General features: G+C 44.8%; 1 protein-coding gene across 4 annotated transcripts in view; it reads right to left on the bottom strand.

Moving 5' to 3' along the window:
* Positions 1–15,919, bottom strand: part of LOC113445316 (adhesion G protein-coupled receptor G1-like) — a 76,799-nt gene extending 60,880 nt beyond the window's left edge. For 2 of the 4 annotated variants that reach the window (XM_087940436.1, XM_026714432.2), the window contains exon 1: positions 15,786–15,919. The gene's annotated coding sequence lies outside the window, so the exon portion shown is untranslated. Of the gene's footprint in view, positions 1–2,103; positions 2,340–15,785 lie in introns of those variants that run through there. The other 2 variants (XM_087940438.1, XM_087940440.1) reach the window with 1 other exon arrangement.
* Positions 15,920–16,281: the final 362 nt, after the last annotated feature.

Raw genomic sequence — 16,281 nt, 5'->3', positions numbered from 1 at the left:
GGCAGAAAGCCCCCAAGTCTTTCTTAATATCCCCCAGCATTTATTTTGTGCCCATTAAGAAAGACTGGGCCATCCTATCTACAAAGCAAAAGAGCTTCAACTCCAGGATGATGGGTTTAAGTCTTGACCCTCCAGGACATAGTAGGATTAACCCATCCAGCAGCAGAGCTCGCTGCATTGCACAATCTCCTAAGGTCATTGCATCAGAGTCCAAACTTCAACCAAACCTGAGAGCTCAGACAACCCACAGAGCCAGCTATGACCCCTACAACAACCAATAGAAGACATGCTCTTGCACAGGAACAGGAAGCTCAAGGGCAAGGCCCAAGAAAAGGTATAAAAAACCCCACTCTCAACTCCATGGGGTCAGCTGCCCAGAACTCAGGTGGTTCTGCTTCATCATTAAACCATCTTTCCAAGCAGCCTCCATGTTTCCAGTGTCTTTCTCCCATCTTGGAACTGAACCAGAGGGATATTTATCCCAACAGGGACACTCCCAAAACATCTGGAGCACCACTGGAACACCATTTGGCATTGACAAAATCGCCATCGGTCAATTGCAAAAGGCAGCTTTACTCAGAACAGTTTACATCCCATGATGATATCGCGAGCATTATAAAACATCCACATCTGCCTCTCCCAGGTCCTCGGGAAGGACTCCATAAGTGGACAAAAATGCCAACTCCAGTCTGGACATCTGGCTTGCTATGTGTTGGATCATGTGAATACGAGAAAGAACGGGAGAAAAATCACAAAATGCAAAGCTGTGCAAATAGAAGTAGAATAAAAGTGGCAAAAGAAAGCCAAGGTAATACCAATAGTAATGGGCGCCTTGGATACAATACCAAAACATCTGGAGCGCCATTGGAACACCAGCTCAGGCTTTCAATTCTGGCTGAAATTGATCTCCAGAGTTTCAGGGAGGATCTCTTTTTTCGGCTTTCCTGGTATTCACACTCGAGCGAGTGAAATCAAATGACACAACTTGATTCCCAGAATTAAAAATAAATAAATAAAGCAAATCAGATATATATTTTAAATAGTACTTTAATTATTCCTTAGTGGCAAAAACAAAAAAGGGCAGCAACAATAGGCTTCAATCATTCTGTTTTTGGCCAGTAATTAGCCATTAGCAGCAAAACACACACACACACACACACACACACACACACACACACACCCAGACAACAAACTGAGCCAGCTGACCTGCCTGGCTTGGCTTTTTTTGGCAAGCAAATAAAATGATGCACTTGTAAATGAGCGGAGAAGTTCCCAGTTAGGTTCCACCCTACAATTATGACGTAAAGCAGCACAGTGCACAGAAGTTCCTATGAAGAAAATGAAATTCGATGCAAAAAAAATAATAATAATAAGGTTCTACATTTAGTCCAGAAAAGCCAAAAAAAGCAGATATAGAATAGGAGGTACCTGGCTCAATAGTGGTAACTGTGAGAAGACTTAGTGGATCCTGGAGACCTAAGTGGACAATCACTTAAATATGTGTGTGCCGTAGTGGCCAAAGTGTCAATGCAATCCTAGATCATGTGAGGTGTTATTACCACTTTAAAATCCCTTGGTAACACCATACTTGGAATATTCATCCAAGTTTGGTCACCACAATGTAAAAAAGATGTTGAACCTCTAGAAAGAGCAACAAAGATGATGGCTAAAACCGAAGACTAAAAGATACGAAGAACGGTTGCAGAAACTGGGCACGTCTAAATGAAAAGAAGGACCAGGGAGGACATGAGAGCCGTCTTCCAGTATTTGAGGGGCTGCCACAAATCGGGTCAAGCTCTTCTCCAAAGCACTGAAAGACAGAACAAGGAGCAATGGGTGGAAACTAATCCAGGAGAGAAGCAACCTAGAACTAAGGAGAAACTGGCTATCGGTTAGAACAATTAACCGGTGGAAGAAATTGTCTCTAGAAGTTGTGAGGGCTGGGAGTTTCAAAGAAGAGATTGGACTGGTCCTATTCAGGAACCAAGAGGGCACTTACCTCATGAGAGCAGTTCCTGGATCTGCTGTGATGAATGGATGCAAAATGGATCCAGTTTTTAGGAAAGGAAAACCCAGCCTGTGTTTATGGACACATGCACCCACCTTCATTGAGCACTTAAAAGCATCCAACTTCTGGAGGGGCAGAGTTCAGCGAGCTTTTTCCGCATGCTGGTTTAACAAAGCATGAAGTCTGGCCAGGAAGCAACCAGATTCCAGAACTTTGATTCAGAAGTTCTTCCTAGGGCAAAGAACAAGGGCTGCCCAAAGAGAATCTCAGCAGGTGCCCATGCTCCTGCCTCCACCTGCCACCCACCCTGCAGGACACTGCCTCTCTTGCTGAAGTCTAACCCAGGTTTGGCATCTCTGAGCCCCCCCCCCGGCCCCCTCCCCGGGTGCTTTTGGCGTGAGCTTCCCTCTCGGTCACGAGAGAGGCAGAAACTGCAGAAACAGCAGACACAAGGACGCCACTGTGTTTAACTTCCCCGCGGGAGAGGGCTCTCCGTACCTCTGGACGGCATACAAACTCCCTGGCACTGCCCGGCTTCCTCAGTCTGGCTAAAGAGGTCCACAGCAAGTCCCCTCTCGTCTATCACGGAGACCTGCTGTGGAAAGTGGACAGGGACCCTTGGTTGCCAGCCTCAGCTCAGAGGGAGGATTAAAAAGGGATTCTGCTTTCATGCAAGCCAGCAGTTGCTGAATTAATTCTTTGCAACAAACAAGGAACAGGAGAGACCCATCACAGTGTATCGTATGAGAGAGAGGGAAGGGGGAGGGAGGGAGGGAGGGAGATAGAGAGAGATTAGACAGACAGACAGACAAATATGGATGGATGATAGATATGATAGACAGACAGACAGGCAGGCAGACAGATTAGACAGACAGATAGATAGATAGATAGATAGATAGATAGATAGATAGATAGATAGATAGATGATAGACAGATAGACAGACAGATAGATAGACAGATAGATAGATAGGCAGACAGATATGGATGGATGGATGGATGGACGGAAGATAGATAGATAGATAGATAGATAGATAGATAGATAGATAGATAGATAGATAGATAGAACAGACAGACAGATATGGATGGATGGATGATGGATGGATGGGTGGGTGGATGGATTGATGGAAGATAGATAGATAGATAGATAGATAGATAGATAGATAGATAGATAGATAGATAGATAGATAGATAGATAGATAGATAAAAGATAGATAGATGGATGGATAGTAGATGTAGATAGAAGATAGGTAGGTAGATAGATAGATAGGACAGACAAATATGGATGGATTGATGGATGGATGGACAGATGGAAGATAGATAGATAGATAGATAGATAGATAGATAGATAGATAGATAGATAGATAGATAGATAGATAAAGACAGACAGATATGGATGGATGGATGGGATAGAGTGACAGAAAGAGAGAGGGGGAGGGGGACAAATGCATATTTTCTCATCTTCCTTTATCTTCCCCTAAAGCAGAATGCCCCAAATCTGGGTAACTTCCCCCAAATTGAACAAAAGTGTTATTTCTTTGGGTAGCAACCCCCAAACCCCATGACTCATCCATCACAACAGGGGTATTTCAAAGGGCTTCAAAATTGCAATATGCCCCAAAATATATCTGAAAATCTCCCAAAGAATTGCTCTTAAGATGAAAAGCCACAAAATTACCAATGGCAACATACTGGAATGACATCAAGATCTTTCAGGGATATTGTTTTTAAAAGCACAGATTGTGCTTGAGTTACAGCCATTAATGCAGAAGCTGCCGGAAGTTATGATGGTGCTAAACGAAGCGTTTTATGACCAGTCTTTGAACTTCGATAAGACTTTCTGATAAGCGGTTTTAGGTAACTAAAGGAAAAGATTGAGAAGCAGCTGCCTTAACAGCTAACAAAGTTATTGCTAGACAAGCATTCAGGAATGCACAAATGGCTTTTTGTGACTCATAAAGCCGTCTGAGATCCTAAGAGTTTTTATGATGCCAGTCTTAACCAGCACAGGTTATTTGCCTCCAAATATACAGAAATAATATTGATCCATAAAGCCCTTTGAGAACCTAAATCTTAGTGTTTATGATCACAGTGTTAACCAACACAGGTTATTTGCCTCCAAAAAAAAAAAAAAAACAGATATGGAACCTCGAATCTTGCATTGCACAGTAGTATAACTGTCATGTTTTGCCTATGTTTAGTTTAGTTTAGTTTATTGTCATTGCACCTCGTACAATGAAATTAAATACCATCTTTAGTGTACATTATGACTATGAAAATAAACACAAATACACATCCTTCACATTCCACACATTGAATTGAAAACGCCCGACATCGCAACAACACTGCACTATACAATAGAATTCAACAGAGCTACTGCCCTGAGATAGAAGCTGTTTTTCAGCCTATTTGTCCTTGTTTTTAGTTTAATTTAGTTTAGTTTATTGTCAATGCACCTCGTACAACGAAATCAAACACCATCTTCAGTGCACGTCATGACCATGAAAATAAACACAAACACGCATCCTTCACATTCTATGCATTGAATTGAAAACCCCTGATATTGCATTCATATTGCACTACACAGCAGAATTCAAAAGAGCTCCTGCCCTGGGATAGAAGCTGTTTCTCAGCCAGAGAGAGAGAGAGAGAGATCCAGTCTAGAAGTAAGGAGAATTTTTCTGACACCGAGGACAATTAATTAATGGGATAAATAGCTCGCCTCTCAGAGTTGTGAATGTTCTACCCCTGGATGTCTATGGAGATTTTCAGTCCTCCAGGTCATGGTTGTCCCAAAGGTGCTTTTTCAAGAGGCAACCAGACTTCCTGGTTTTTCTTTGAAGACGTTTCGCTTCTCATCCATGAAGCTTCTTCAGTTCTTCAGAGCTGAAGTAGCTTCTTGGATGAGAAGCGAAACATCTTCAAAGAAAAACCAGGAAGTCTGGTTGCCTCTTGAAAAAGCACCTTTGGGACTTCTATCCCTGAAGTTTTTCAAATACAGGCTGGACAATCATTTGACTAAGGTCTCCTCCCTTGAGCAGGGGGTTGGACCAGATAGAAGACCTCTATGGCCCTATGTTCTAAACGGCTGTCCAGTCTACTCTTGAAAAGAACAGAGCAATAAAGTAGACAATGACAAAGGAAGACGAGAATAGATGCATTGAAAGGATAAGACAGAAGATGGACAGGTGGAGAGCAGACCACCGGGGGGGGGGAGGTGGCATCTGTCCTCAACCTACAGCCACCTCCAGGGAGAAACTCCCCCATTTGAGGACTCAGATTGTTGGGGGCAAGAGGCTCTAAACTGCTTAGAGAGGGCTGGAAAACATTGTGAAGCGGCACATAAATCTACATTCTTTTCCCCTTCCATCATCCATCCACCCACGCATCCATCCATCCATGATGCGCAATGGTTAGAATGCAATATTGAAGGCTAATTCTGCCTACTGCCAGCAGTTTGATTCTCACAGGTTGACTCAGCCTTCCATCCTTCCGAGGTGGGTAAAATGAGGACCCAGATTGTTGGGGGTAAGAGGCTGACTCTGTAAACTGCTTTGAGAGGGCGGGAAAGTACTGGGAAGCTGTATGTAAGTCTAAAGGCTACTGCTCTTCCTTCCTTCCTTCCTTCCTTCCTTCCTTCCTTCCTTCCTTCCTTCCTTCCTTCCTTCCTTCCATGAATGATGCATAGTGGTTAGAAGGCAGTGCTACAAGCTAACTCTGCCCATGGCCAGGAGTTCGATCCTGACCGGTTGAAGGTTGACTCAGCCTTCCATCCTTCCGAGGTGGGTAAAATGAGGACCCAGATTGTTGGTGGGGGCAAGAGGCTGACTCTGTAAACTGCTTAGAGAGGGCTGGAAAGCACTGTGAAGCGGTATGTAAGTGTAAGTGCTATTGCTATTTCAAGACAGAGATCTAACCTTCCGGGGGCTGCAATGTCTTTTCAATTGAAGCAACCTTTGTCACTTCCTTCCCAGGAATCCTCCCCAGACGGATGGCTGTGAATTAATTCTTTGTTTGGGGCTGACTAATCTCCCCCTCGGCCTACCTCCCTTTCCAGACAAAGCAGCACTTTCAGTTACCAAGGACAACCAGCCGATCCCATTCACCACCACACAGACGCCGGTGAGGAAATCCTTTCACCTTTCCTTTATATATAACTTCACTATTCAGTCTCCATCTTCGAGGGCATCTGTGACAATTTCATTTTCCTTCTTTTCGATAAAACTCAAACCAGGGAGGGGCAGGCCATTTGCATTCTGTGGGTGGGGGTGGAAAAAACCCTTATATGGTCCAAAACTCCTGAATACTAAATAAGTCCCTTGACCAGACACAAAGACAGTTTTTACCCAAATGCCATTACTCTGCTAAATAATTCCCTCAACACTGATTTTACAAAGTCTGCACTACTATTACTGTTAATCTTCTTATCACTCCTTATCACCCATCCCCTCCCACTTGTGACTGTATGACTGTAACTTTGTCACTTGTATCCTTACGATTTATATTGACTGTTTCCTAGTATGATTCGATTGCTTATTGTACCCTATGACCATCATTAAGTCTATTCTATTCTATTCTATTCTATTCCACTCCATTCCATATTTTCTATTCTATTCTATTCTATTCTATTCTATTCACATCAATAAAAGTATGGCCCAGTGGGAGGTCCCTATTAAAGCCACATACCTCCTGTATGGCCAGAATCTGAAAATGACATTTAGTACAGCACAATTTCTGACTAAACTGGTCCAGCCGAGATGGACATACGTGGGCCTGGTTGAGGTAGATTGCAGGGGGTGTGGGGGGTAAAGAAATATAATGTTATGTCACTTTCTTCTATTTTACATATTTATATATTAAGTTATTGTCTTTTATCCTATAACAATTGCATTTTATCCTACTCTCATTTTAAATTGTTTGGAATTTTATTGGTGATATGTGTTTGAACCTCTATGTTGATGTGGACTAATGTTGATGTAGATTGATTGTGCTAATCAATCAATCAATATACATAGAAATAGGAAAAGAGGGAGTGTTGACCATCAGATAACGCTGGCGGGCAAAATCAGAAACCCGCCATTAATTCAAGATAGCTTAGCAAGCAACCTGCTCTGTGGCCTACTTTAAAAGCGTTTCCGAAGTTCAAAAAGTCCTGGCGTTTCCAGCAGGATGGATGCCAGCTCACGATTCTGTCTAGCCCGTTTCAGAGACTAACAAAAGCAGAAGTAAAACACATCGATCTCCGGAAGAGGGGCAGCAAAACTCCACCAGGAGGTTGAAAGACCAGTGGGAAACCACAAAACTGAACTCTGAGCCCAAATAAGGAGGTGTACCTGGCATCTGAGGGTGGTGGGGGGAAACAACAGGAAAACTGGTCTTTAAAATAAAATCAGATCATCTTTATTTGGGCAGGGTGAGCATAGAGAAAAGAAGGACCAAGAAGGACCACATGATAGCAGGATTCCAATATTTGAGAGGCTGCCACCGAGAAGAGGGGGGTCAATTTGTTTTCCAAAGCACCAGAGAGGGCAGGACGAGAGAAAAAATGGATGGAAACTAATCAAAGAAGAAGCAACCTGGAATTGAGGAGAAATTTCGTTACAGTGAGGACAATTAACTAGTGGGACAACTTGCCTTCAGAAGTGGTGGGTGCTTCATTACTGGAGGATTTTAAGAAGAGACTGGATAGCCACTTGCCTGAAATTCTATAGGGGGTTGGACTAGAAAACCTCCAAGGCCCCTTCCAGCTCTACTCTGGTTGGTTGGTTGGTTGGTTGGTTTCCTTGACAAGGCTGCGCTCTCTGCTAAATCTCAAAAGAAGGAGCCATCCTGGAAGGAAAGCCTTTTTAGTCAATGGTGGTTTAAAAAAATCAGGAAGCTGGAATCCCCTTTTCCAATTACCACATTTCATGAAAAGATTTTGTTTTTGCCTTTTAATGAAATGTGTTCCTCAGAAAAGGCAATATTTAGATGCATGATTTTTCTTTTTGGAGAATAGGTGCCTCTCCCTAAAAGCAAAGTTTACTTGCTAAACCAGAATTTCAAGAGCTTTTTTTAGGGTGTTGTGTGGGGAGCAGGGATGATCTCATGTCTTGGTTTCGACCAGACAAAACAGCTGGCGCTTTCCTGACTAGAATCAGCTGCTCAAACCAGGCAAGGATCTCCAATTGGCAAGACACACTATGGGCTGGGGATGGCAATGAATGAGAAAGCATGATGGCTTCCAGGGAGAAGATTAGCGTAATCCTGATCACCTTTCTAGTGAAAAACCAGGTAAGCTAAGGCACACCAGTTAGGGAGGTCCCTCAAGAGCTGGAGTAGAGAGATCCCTCAAGTTCTAGAGTAGAAAGGGTCTCTCAAGAACTGGAGTAGAGAGGTCCCTCAAGTTCTAGAGTAGAAAGGGTCCCTCAAGAGCTGGAATAGAGAGGTCCCTCAAGTTCCAGAGTAGAAAGGGTCTCTCAAGAGCTGGAGTAGAGAGGTCCCTCAAGTTCTAGAATAGAAAGGGTCTCTCAAGAACTGGAGTAGAGAGGTCCCTCAAGTTCTAGAGTAGAAAGGGTCCCTCAAGAGCTGGAATAGAGAGGTCCCTCAAGTTCTAGAGTAGAAAGGGTCTCTCAAGAGCTGGAATAGAGAGGTCCCTCAAGTTCTAGAGTAGAAAGGGTCCCTCAAGAGCTGGAATAGAAAAGTCCCTCAAGAGCTGGAGTAGAGAGGTCCTTCAAGTTCTAGAGTAGAAAGGGTCCCTCAAGAGCTAGAATAGAGAGGTCCTTCAAGTTCTAGAGTAGAAAGGGTCCCTCAAGAGCTGGAGTAGAGAGGTCCTTCAAGTTCTAGAGTAGAAAGGGTCTCTCAAGAGCTGGAATAGAGAGGTCCCTCAAGAGCTGGAGTAGAGGTCCTTCAAGTTCTAGAGTAGAAAGGGTCTCTCAAGAGCTGGAATAGAGAGGTCCCTCAAGTTCTAGAGTAGAAAGGGTCCCTCAAGAGCTGGAATAGAAAAGTCCCTCAAGAGCTGGAGTAGAGAGGTCCTCAAGTTCCAGAGTAGAAAGGGTCTCTCAAGAGCTGGAGTAGAGAGGTCCCAAGTTCTAGAAAGAAAGGCTCAAGAACTGGAGTAGAGAGGTCCCTCAAGTTCTAGAGTAGAAAGGGTCCCTCAAGAGCTGGAATAGAGAGGTCCTCAAGTTCTAGAGTAGAAAGGGTCTCTCAAGAGCTGGAATAGAAAAGTCCCTCAAGAGCTGGAATAGAGAGGTCCCTCAAGTTCTAGAGTAGAAAGGGTCTCTCAAGAGCTGGAATAGAGAGGTCCCTCAAGTTCTAGAGTAGAAAGGGTCCCTCAAGAGCTGGAATAGAAAAGTCCCTCAAGAGCTGGAGTAGAGAGGTCCTTCAAGTTCTAGAGTAGAAAGGGTCCCTCAAGAGCTAGAATAGAGAGGTCCTTCAAGTTCTAGAGTAGAAAGGGTCCCTCAAGAGCTGGAGTAGAGAGGTCCTTCAAGTTCTAGAGTAGAAAGGGTCTCTCAAGAGCTGGAATAGAGAGGTCCCTCAAGAGCTGGAGTAGAGGTCCTTCAAGTTCTAGAGTAGAAAGGGTCTCTCAAGAGCTGGAATAGAGAGGTCCTCAAGTTCTAGAGTAGAAAGGGTCCCTCAAGAGCTGGAATAGAAAAGTCCCTCAAGAGCTGGAGTAGAGAGGTCCTTCAAGTTCTAGAGTAGAAAGGGTCCCTCAAGAGCTGGAATAGAGAGGTCCTTCAAGTTCTAGAGTAGAAAGGGTCCCTCAAGAGCTGGAATAGAGAGCTCCCTCAAAAGGCAACGTCACAGTTCCTTCTAGAAGCAGCTTTGCAAATTCCCACATTTCAATCTAAAACTGCAATTTAGGGCAGATATGCCTCAAGGGTGAAACACACACCCTTCTGAATATTTCATGATCTTGCTTGGACAGTGCTTCTTTCTTCTGTAGAACTTTCTGACCACAAAGGGTGAAAATCTGTGTCCCAGCAGAAACACAGAGAAACAGTAGCTTAAGTCCTTACATTAAACTTAGTACAATTTAAAAGAGGGTAGGAATGAAAACTTCCAACAGACCATAAAGGTGTTTTTAAATTTTAACCCTTTATACATGTCATAGCTCCATCAGTCATTACTCCATCCACTGAAGACTCAGTCCTCTCCAACGCTGGCTACTCCAACACTGGCCATTCCTGTTTGCCCATCATTGGAAAACCTTCCACCAACCTAATTAATTCAGATTAATTAATATGGAAGTTGGACTTTCTTTTCTAATAACAGTCTAATTTCTTGGGTTTTCCCCAAGAAATTTTACCAACTGCTGCAGACCAGCTCTTGGTTGTTTCTAGGTTCAGAAGTTCAGTTTTATGGCACCAGCTTCCAGGGCAGAGGTCCCCAGCTTGGCAACTTTAAGACTTGTGGATTTCAACTCCCAGAATTCTGGGAGTTGAAGTCCACAAGTCTTAAAGTTGCCACGGTTGGAGACCCCTGGTATAGAAACACCTTGACTTACAACAGTTCATTTAGTGACCGTTCAAAATTAACAACTTTCCTTTATTGTTGTTCGCCTGCAGACAGAATCTTGCCAGACTAAAGCAGCTATTTGAATCACTTTAAATAGAAGCAGTCCTCAACTTTCAAGCATTCATTGAATGACTGCTCAAAGTTACAATAGTACTGAAAAAAAAGTGACATATGGCCAGTTTCCACACTTATGACCGTTGCAACTCCCCCGTGGTCATAGGACCAAAATTTAGGCGCTGGGCACCTGCTTCGTATTTATGACAGTCGCCGTGTCCCATGATCCGCTCTTGCGAACTTCTGACCAGCAAAGCCAATGGGGAAGCCAGATTCACTACACAACTGTGGGACTAACTTTAACAACTGCGGTGATTCACAAGTGTCTCACTTAGCCTCAGAAATTTTGGGGCTCAATTGTGGTCATAAGTCGAGGACCACCCGTCCTGGAAAACCCGCCTCCACCTTCAAAAGATGTTGCTCAAGCAATTTGTTTCTCATCTCAAAATGCATTTAGAGCTGGGAAGAGGTGGGAGGCGGAGAAATAAAAGCAGAATTTTTCCACTCTGCCAACTGGCTCGACCAATAGAGATCACACACTTCTGATTAGCCCAGGAGCCTTTTATGCTCTCTCTCTCTCTCTCTCTCTCTCTCTCCCCCCATGTGTATATTTTGAATGAAAAAGGAGCTGAACTCCAGCCAAGCCCTCAGACAGATGGAGAGCGGCTTAACCCCTTCCTCTCCAGAGTCAGCCCATCTCTTTCTTGCTCCAGGTGCAAGCCAGCAGTTTGCTCACCTTTGCCCTTCCTTGATTCCTGTCAGGAGGATGAACACAGTTCTTGGAAGCAACTTTGCTCACAAGCACAACTTGGAATTTTGGGATGGCCACCTGAAGTTCACTTTGGAACAACACCAAATGCAGAAAATAAATATACAGCTGCCCAAAACTTTTAATAATGTGTTGTTGTTGTTATTTTTTTCCATTCCCTAATAACAAATTTGTGTGCTAAATTATTTCCCTTTTTAGTTATTAGTTATTTGCATCCTGCTTTTATTAGTTTTTACAAATAACTCAAGGTGTGAACATATCCAACACACCTTCTTCTTTCCTGAACACCATCACTCTGCTAAACAAATAATTCCTTCAACACCGGTTTTACAAAGTTTACACTACTATTACTATTAATCTTTTCATCACTCCTTATCATACATCCCCTCCTACTTGTGACTGTATGACTGTAACTTTGTCGCTTGTATCCTTACGATTTATATTGACTGTTTCCTAGTATGATTTGATGGCTTATTTGTACCCCATGACTATCATTAAGTGTTGTGCCTTGACGAATGTATCTTTTCTTTTTATGTACACTGAAAGCACATGCACCAAGACAAATTCCTTGTGTGTCTCAATAAAGCATTCATTCATTCATTCATTCATTCATTCATTCATTCATTCATTCATTCATTCTTCCTGTTTTCCCCACAACAACCCTGTGAGGTGGGTTGGGCAAAGACAGAGTGACTGGCCCAAGGTTACCCACCTGACTTTCATGCCTGACATGGAACTAGAACCCACAGTCTCCTCAATTTTTTTTACTTTTGTTATAAAGGCTGGTCAAAGACCATAATAAAGAGTTTTGATTTGATAAATATTGCTAAATGAGAAATCCAGATTAAGGATCTTTGGTGCAAACACAAGAGCAGACACAGAGAGAAGCGGTTGCCTATCCAAAGAGCCCCAAATTTCTTAATTTGTCCTCTCGTGTCACAGACCTGACCCTTGCTAGACTGTCCTCTTCCAACTCAAGACACCCCTAACTGCAAGGGTCACAGATCTGGACCAAAAAATTTTCAGAGTTGCAAATCCACCTTAGGTGACTTTTTAGGATATCCTTCCTAAAATTGCAATTGAAGTTCTAGAGTTGCTTCATTTTGAGTTTTAGGCAACCTGCCTTCCTCTGGCATTCTCCATTCCCTTGCACAAGCCTTACTCACCTGTAACCAATGAACAGGCTCATCTCCTCAGTGGTCCCTCACCTAGTCCACTTTCCCTTATACCTGCGAATAGCCCTGGCTTGTGGGCTGACATCACTTTGGCAACTTAAAAGACTGAATCATAATTTAATGGTAGTAACTTATTCAACTTCTATGCTGTTTGACTCACGATGATTCTGGGTGACTCAGAGATTTACATACAAGAGATGAGTTAGCTGGAAAACCCATGCAAAGTTTGTTGTAACTATGGCCTATAGTTCACATGCAGCATGAACTCAATGAGTCTGCTGCCCACGCTTCCCTAACATAGTCGGTAGAGGTTCTTAGTCCTCCAGATGAAGGTTGTCCCGAAAGGTGCTTTTTCAGGAGGCAACTGGACTTCCTTGTTTTTTCTTTGAAGACCTTTCGCTTCTCATCCAAGAAGCTTCTTCAGCTCTGACTGGGTGGTGGGGAAGGGAAGGATTTATATTCCTTGCAGACAGCTGGTCATTTGCATCCTTTTAGAGGGTCGTTGAGGTCACTTGGAGGTTTGTCTGTATCTTCAGGGTCACCTGAGTGGTGCAAATGGTTCCTGTAGTCTGCAATTTTTTTTCCTCTGGAAATCCATTCCTTAATCCCACACCATTCCAAAGGTGTTCATCCCAAATTGTATAGCTAAAAGTCTGTAGAGATTCTCAGTCCTCCAGGTCCTGGTTGTCCTAAAGGTGCTTTTTTTTTTTCCAAGAAGCAACTGGACTTTCTTGTTTTTTCTTTTGCAAACGTTTCGCTGAGGGATTCTGGGAGTCGAAGTCCACAAGTCTTCAAGTTGCCAAGTTTGGAGAGCTCTGAATTAAGGGTACTAGGTACGCTTAGACTAAATGAAAAGAAGCATTAGGGGTGACATGATAGGTGTTTTCCAGTACTTGAGGGGCTCTCCTAGAGAAGTTGAAGGAGTTGAACTATTCTCCAAAAGCACCTGAGGGCAGGACCAGGACAAGAAACAACGGGTGGAAGAGCATCATTCACGGGAGATCCGAGCTAGAACTAAAGGAGGAACTTTCTGACAGTGAGAATTAATCAGTGGAACAGAAGTTGTGGGTGCTCTATCACTGGAGGTTTTTAAGAAGAGATTGGACAGCCTTTTGTCCAGAAAGGGTATAGGGTCTCCTGCTTAAGCAGGGGGTCAGACTAGAAGACCTCCAAGGTCCCTTCCAACCCTGTAATTTTATATTCTATTTTCAATTAGGAAACTAAGATAATAAATGGAGAACTGCAGTGGGAGATGGAGGAAGTCCTATCTCCTTTATCTATCTAAATTACTATTACTTCCTGAAATTGGCAGTAAGTAATTATCAGTCAGGGTCAGATATCTCCACATCTCATATATGTGTGGTCCTGTGAAAAGTCCCAAATCCATGTTATTAAGTGCCTCAAATTTTCTAGATGCATAAAGGAATGCAGATAGTGACTTAAGCGAAACAGCCAGTCTAAAACTAATGCATGTCTCCAAATTGGGGAGATAAATCTGCATTTTTAGAACTTTAATCAAATTCATTTAAGATGACCAGATGTCCCAAGCCATGGCTGTTGAGCCTGGGCTGATGCAGGCACAGCTTGCATTTAATGTTCCGGGTGAGAGAAAATTGGATCAGCTGGTTTTTAGAGTGGAGTGGAGTAGAGTAGAAATAAGAGATAAGTAATTAGGAATTATTGGAAATTAGGAATTATTAGGAATTAGGAATAACTGATTGATTGCTTATTAGTAACCTATGACCCTAGAATGATTGGATTGCTTATTACTATCACTGTGCTGTATCTTATGATTTCTGATGAATGTATTTTATTTTTTCTTTATGAACACTGAGACCTTCTGCACCAGACAAATTCCTTGTGTGTCCAATCACATTTAGCCAATAAAGAATTCTATTCTATTCTATTCTATTCTAGTCTAGTCTAGTCTAGTCTAGTCTAGTCTAGTCTAGTCTAGTCTAGTCTGAATAAGGAATCAACTGGGAGTAAGGAATTATTAGGAATTAGGAATAAGGAATTATTAGGAATCAGGAATAAGTAGAATAGCATAGCATAGCACAGCATAGCATGGATAGGATAGGATAGGATAGGATGATCTGGAAGGGATCTTGGAGATCTTCTAGTCCAACCCCCTACTCATTTTCTCCAGGTGCACCAAGGGCAACTGCCAGATGTGCTGACAAGGACTTCCCAGAATCTCCAATCCCCGTGGAACTCTGGAAGCTTCTAGCACATCTGGAGGACACCAGGTGAGAAACACAGGTATTTCAGACTCTTCCCTTTCTTCTTCCAAAGCGACACAAACGGGCAAAAAGAGCTGTCTGGAGACGCCCTCCCACCCGCCCCCCTCCCTCCCCCCAGCCCCACCTCAGACTTCAGCTGCAGGAACCTTCCTTTCACGAGTCCAGTGGGAATTCTAGTCCCGGCCAGCCCTTGATGCATTTTGCAAATCCGGGTGGAGGGAAACGGGGAAGGGAGGCGGGTGTGGTGGTAACCCTATTGGTTGCAAGCCTCCAGGAGCGAGTCTTGGCCCCCTACCCCCGGCTCCCACCCTCAAAGAAACACGGGGCGTTCCTGAAGGACCACCCCCACAGCAGAAACACACACACACACACACACACACACACACACAAGAGAGAGAGAGAGAGAGAGAGAGAGAGAAAGAGAGGGGGGGTCGTGTCTAACCGGCATCCCCCTTCAGACGGCCGATTGGTTTGATTTACTGGCTTTCCCTCCCTCCACCCCCACCTTTTCCAACCAGCCCAGCACAAAAGGGATTGGGGGCGGGGGGCGGGTAAAACGGCTCCGATCTGCCTAGTAGCGGCTCCCCGCTGCACCGGTTGAACTGCCAGCCCGAGAGAACCGGCGAGGTCCGCAGTAGGTCCAGGCAAAGCCAGGAAGGAGCCCGAATCCATCCAGCAGGTGCTTGCAAGAACGCTCCACGCCGCGCCCAAGGGCGGGTGGGGGGTGGGGGTTGTTGCAATCCAGGCTGGGGGCGCCCGGGGGGTTTTGTAGTCCAGGCTGGGGGCGCCCGAAGGGTTTTGTAGTCCAGAGGGAGGCTGGAGAGGGGCGGCGGCGAGAGCGGCGAGTCCTCCGGGCTTGCGAATCGCTTCATGTCTGAAAGCGGCGCCAGGAACGAAGCGTACCTTGTCCCTTCCATTCCCACCCACCCCCGCCCGGGTTCAACAGCCCCGTCCCGCGGGAGCCCACCCAGCCTCGTCCTCGGCTCCGAAGCCTCCACTCCGGCGGGACGGGAGGCGCCCTGAGCGGCGGGGAGAGTCCTTACCTTCGGTGGAGAAGCGCCCCGCGCGCAAGGAAGGTCCGCTCCGCCTGGCGCTCCCTCGGCTCGGCGGCGGCGGCGGCGGCGCTGCTCGCGTCTCGCCCGTCCGGCTGGGCAAAGGGAGGCGAGGCGGCAGCGGGGGCGGAGTCGGGGGGCGGGCGGGCGGCGGCTTCACTCGCCCACCCAATCCACTCGAATAGAGCACGAAGGGACCTCGGAGGTCTTCTAGTCCAGCCCCCCTGCTCCAGCAGGAGAAACCTATACTAGTCCAGACAAGGGCCTGTCCAGTCTCTTCTTCAAACCATCCAGCAATGGAGCGCCCATGATTTCTGAAGGCTGTTCCGCTGGTTAATTGCCCTCCCTGTTAGAAAGTTTCTCCTTCATTCCAAGTTGCTTCTCTCCTTGATTAAAATAAACAGTATATATACTATAGGGTAGAGCTGGAAGGGACCTCGGAGGTCCTCTAGTCCTGCCCCCTGCTCAAGCAGGAGAACCTACCCCA

Source organism: Pseudonaja textilis, chromosome 11 (genome assembly GCF_049901715.1).
Source record: "Pseudonaja textilis isolate UNSWEBS1 chromosome 11, rPseTex1.2, whole genome shotgun sequence".
Taxonomy (NCBI): Eukaryota; Metazoa; Chordata; class Lepidosauria; order Squamata; family Elapidae; genus Pseudonaja; species Pseudonaja textilis.
This window is presented reverse-complemented; position numbering and strand designations above follow the sequence as displayed.